Source organism: Marmota marmota, unplaced genomic scaffold (genome assembly GCF_001458135.2).
Source record: "Marmota marmota marmota unplaced genomic scaffold, marMar, whole genome shotgun sequence".
In the NCBI taxonomy this organism is placed as follows: domain Eukaryota; kingdom Metazoa; phylum Chordata; class Mammalia; order Rodentia; family Sciuridae; genus Marmota; species Marmota marmota.
Genome location: NW_026000137.1, coordinates 1366134 through 1370538, shown reverse-complemented (window position 1 = coordinate 1370538; position 4405 = coordinate 1366134).

Below are 4405 nucleotides of genomic sequence, written 5' to 3'. Positions count from 1 at the left end.
GGAGGGAAGGAGGAGGAGGAGGAGGAGGAGGAGGGGGGACAGCGGGGCGGCCAGTGAACTGCTCCTCCTGCCTGCCTGGGGGTGGCCACGGGGCTGAGAGGCTTCACTCCCCCCCAATGTTGTGTTTAAATGTCAAATTAAAAACGTATATTGACTAACAATTGATTCAGTTACAGTAAAACGAGAACAAAACCAAAAGGGCCCCTCCCCCACATCCCATCTGGCCACACCCACCTGCGGGCGATCATGGCATCTGCAGAGACACCCAGGGAGCGTGCCACTTGCCCTCAACAAACACCCAAGTGTCCCTGAAGGAGGCTGCCCAGCACAACAAGAGAAGAGAGCACCCTGGACATAAAGCGGCGTTGCTCCCTGAAAGGAAGCCCCCGGGGTCAGGACTGAGAGCCACCGACCAGCACCCACTCCTCCCAACTGTGCACCCGAGCGCCATCCCCAGCTCCACCTCCCGGTGGGGGGGCCCAGGGGAGAAGCGGGGGCTGCTAACCTGACCTTGCACTTCGGCTCTTTGGCTTTCTGGTGGCAGGTCACCTAAGGAGCTTGACCTGTTCGTCTCTCAGGATGACATCCTGCTTATGCAAGCAGCTCTCCTTCTGAGGTCCCATCCCGAGCCTCCGTCCCACACAAAGTGGGGGGACAACTACTTTCCCGGGGGGCCTGGGCGACTAGACACAGGCCAAAGACCCACCTGCCGCGGGTCCCAGAGGAGGCAGAAGGGCCTCAGACGCGGGCTAGTCTCGGCATTCCACCACCCCTTGCCCTTGCCATGCTTGTGCTCTGCCCGGGGAGACAGGGCAGGGAGGAAACTGCCGCCTGGCAGAGGGGGTGGGGCTCCTCGGGCTCATCGCGCTGCAGCGCCCTCTCCCATGGCCTGGCACTGCTGCTGGGGTCGTCCACCGGGAACTCGGGGCACGGCACCCCCAGGCCCGCGGACCTGCTGAATCCCACCCTGAGGAAGCCACAAGGGCCCCTGGAGGTTCTAGTTCTTGGAGAGGGTCTCCCGAGGCCCCAGGGCACCTGCCCACCACCCTGGTCCACAGGAGGGAGAAGTAGCAGGAGGGGAGGACTCTAGTGTGTGCCCAGCAGCCCTGACCAGCCCTTTCCCGGCCCCAGCTCATCTTCACACCCACCCGTCTGGGCACCTTCAGAGCTCCCGTCTTGAGGGGCCTGAGTGCAAAACATACGTACCTCCCCAGCTTCACCCTGGGCACCCTGGGCACTTCCCCTGCACGCAGTATCTGCCGTCTGCTTTTTTTTTTTTCTTCTTTTTTAAGAGAGAGAGAGAGAGAGAGAATTTTTTTAATATTTATTTTTTAGTTCTCGGCGGACACAACATCTTGGTTTGCATGTGGTGCTGAGGATCGAACCCGGGCCGCACGCATGCCAGGCGAGCGCGCTACGTGCTACCGTTTGAGCCACATCCTCAGACCCTGCCGTCTGCTTTTTGATGGCAGGCTCTGTTGGTTTGCTAGGACCGCGCACTGAACAGATCTCATAGCAGAAGTCCATCTTCTCCCAGCCCCAAGGCTGAGATCCGGGAGTCCTCTGGGAGGTCCCCAGACTGAGCAGGGTCTGCCCCAGGCCCTCTGCTCCCTGAGGGCGGCTGTGTTGTCTCTCTCCTGGTGTCTTGTCTTCTCGTGGCATCTTCAGAGGACACCAGTGGATAGAATTAGGGCCCACCCTAATGACTTAATTGTGCCTTAATCACCTCTGCCAAGGCCTGGTCTCCAAGATCATTCTCTCCTGGGGCTTGGGCCACCCTTCACCTGGGTGTGTCTCCTCTGTAGTCTCTAGAGTACCCTGGCATGTACTAGAGCACCTTTGGTGCCCGTCCTTCTTTAGGAAAGTGAAGGGTGGCGCTGAGGCAGACCAGTGGAGAACGCCCACTCTGGGCCCCAAAGGCCCCCGTTTTCTTCCCAGTCTTTCCGTCCTTCTTGGATCCTCCTTCTCCTCTTTGTCTTGCCGCAGTGTGGGCCCAACACGGGTTCCAACAAGGCTATGGCCTGAGGCTGTGGTGGAAGCAGGAGGTGGCACCAGACCCCCTCCCTGCATCAGGCCAGCTCCCTCCACAGAGCCGCCGGGCCCTGATGCTGGGCCCAGGGGCCAGGTGCCACTGGACAGGTCTCTCCTCCTTCCCTCCCCTCCTCCTCTCCAGTAACCTGTTAGTGTACTGTCACGGCGTTGGGTGTGACATTTCACCAGGTGCACACAGCCCGCCCGGGTGGAACCAGAGTGTCGGCATTTGCTCTCCCGCCTCATTACCAACGCTAGTGCGGTCACTGCGGGAAGGGCAGTGCCCACGCTCCCGCATCACAGGCGAATAAACAGGTAGAAGAGCGACTCTGCCGAGGCCCCTCACAGCTCAGTCCTGGACCTGTGCACAGCGCCAAGGCGCAGGGGAGCGGAGCAGGACCAGGGGTGAGCCAGCGGGGCCTCGTCAAGGCAGCGAGGGCAGGTTTTCCCCCAGCGTCCTCAATCTGGAGTTGACCTCTCCTGGCCACCAGCTTCCAGGACGCTCTGGCTCCCTGTGGGGCTTGCTGGGTGCGGGAGGGGTGGCGTGTGTCTAAGGCTTCCCAAGGTTTGTGGTGTGATCCCCGAAACACACTGCAACCACACGATCAATCGAGCAAGGCAGCCGCGGGAGGAGGAGCACGGGAGGAGAGCAGCTTGTTGTTTCCATGGAAGTAAGTTGTTGGACGTGACTTTGGAAAGATCCCAAAGTGCGACTTTTCTTACTGCTGTTTTTCAGTGTGGGGCAGACACCCATGAAAGATGGAAAATCATAAACACCAGGGCATTTTACCCCAAGACCACCCCTCTCTCCACACACTTTGCTTTGAGATTCTTCATGGAGGCCTCAGGTGCACAAAGCCCCGTGGTCTTAACTGCACGACTTGGCAAGTCCTTCTCCGGTGACCACCACGTGGCTCAAGAGGGGGACATCCTGGCACCTTAAAGAGCCCCCAGCCTTCCACTAGTGAGCACCCCTCACCCCAAGGTTTGACTGCCACTGACCTCTGGGGACTGCCGTTCCACTTCCAGGCCCAGTGGAGACCCCAGACCACAATCACGGTAAGGGAAGACACACCTTTTTATGTTTTAGCTTTGAAATTTAAGCAAGATTTTACACATCTTTTAAAAATCTCCCTACCTCTCACAGCTTTTTACAAACCCACCAGCTAAACTCTCGTGAATGGCTTCTGCAGTAGTTGAAGTGTCGAACGAGCTGTGATTTCCAGGTTTGACTTCCTCTAGCCTTTACTAGCTGACCCATTCTGGGGTTTCCTCAGTCCAGTTCAGGGCAAGGACACCGAGCGGCGTCCCCGTTCCCCAAGAACTTGCCTGCTCACATCTGAGCCCCAGGGTCACCGCCCCCACCCCCACGCCCCAACTCACTTAGAGTTGGTCACACAAACCCGAGGAAAGGATGCAGAGTCATGGCTGAATACATGAATCAGTTCCCACATACTGATGTGTGCTGCGACCGGCTCAGCCACGTCAACAGCGGAACAGCACTCAACCAGACACACACAGATGATGGGAGTGCACGCGGTCTAACCCCGTTTCCCAGCTGCACGCCCTGGAGGAAGGCAATCAGAGGGAAACCGCAGCCTGTGAGCAGCGGTCCTCGCTCATGGCCATGCTGAAGGTGGGTTCGCTTCCTTCCACGCTCTCTAAGTAACGCATGTGAACATTCACTTTTCCATTAACAAGTCACCTTCCTCCTGTCATCCACCTGAGGCCACGTGTCCTCAGGGCCCCTGCATCACAGATGGGCAGCAGGGCTTTCTCTGAATGTGCCTGGGCTGCCCAGCCTCCTCAGAGCCAGACCTCCAAGGCACTCCAGGGGGACTCCGGGCAGAGCCCTCAGCTGAGCACAGAGGCGGGGTAACGGTAAGTGTTTGGGACAGTGGGGTGTGCGAGCCAGGCCCCAGTTCCTCTGCTGTCGAGGACAGGGCCATCGTGCCTGCCCCGCCCCTCCCACACCCGCCTCTTCTCCGGATCTGGCCTTCTGCTGCTCACCACCCCAACAGGTGACTGGGCTGAACATCCCTTTGCGGAGAGGCCACGGACCGGGCCAGCAGTGCTCGTGACCCAGCTGTGAGCTGAGCTGGAGCCGAGCTGAGGCCCCAGGCCCTCCCCCGCCTCCCCTGGTGCCTGCCGGTCCATGTCTGTCCGCCCGCAGGAGCTGCTGCCCTCAGAGCTGGCCCACACAGCCCAGAGGCCCCAGGGCCTGGCTCCTCAGCTCCTGGGAATGAGGAAGCTGCAGCCTGTGGCTTGAGGGCTGGGTGGAGCATGCAGGGTGCTGCTGACCTGCTAAGGGAGGGGTCGTCTCTGGAGGTGGGCAGGGCTTGTGCAGGGAACTTAGAATCACCCCACTTCCGTG